This window comes from Mustelus asterias, chromosome 12 (genome assembly GCF_964213995.1).
Source record: "Mustelus asterias chromosome 12, sMusAst1.hap1.1, whole genome shotgun sequence".
Classification (NCBI taxonomy): Eukaryota; Metazoa; Chordata; class Chondrichthyes; order Carcharhiniformes; family Triakidae; genus Mustelus; species Mustelus asterias.
In genome coordinates, this window is record NC_135812.1 from 58,317,031 (window position 1) to 58,317,294 (window position 264).

Genomic DNA, 264 nt, shown 5'->3' on the forward strand with positions numbered 1-264 from the left:
CCTCCCCCTCACCACACTCCCCCTTTCTCCACTCTCTCTCTCTCTACTCCCCAACTCGAAACTCCGCCTCTCCTCATTCTCCCTCTCCTCATTCTTCTTTTCCTCAATCCCCCTCTCCACTGCCTCCCTCCCCACTGTCCCCTTGTCCATATTCCTCCCCCACACACTCACCCACTCCTCATTCTCCATCCTGTTCCGAGTACTTGGTGCTAGTTTCTAATTCCAGCATTAAAACAACATCTTTGCAATAACGGTATCAGAACG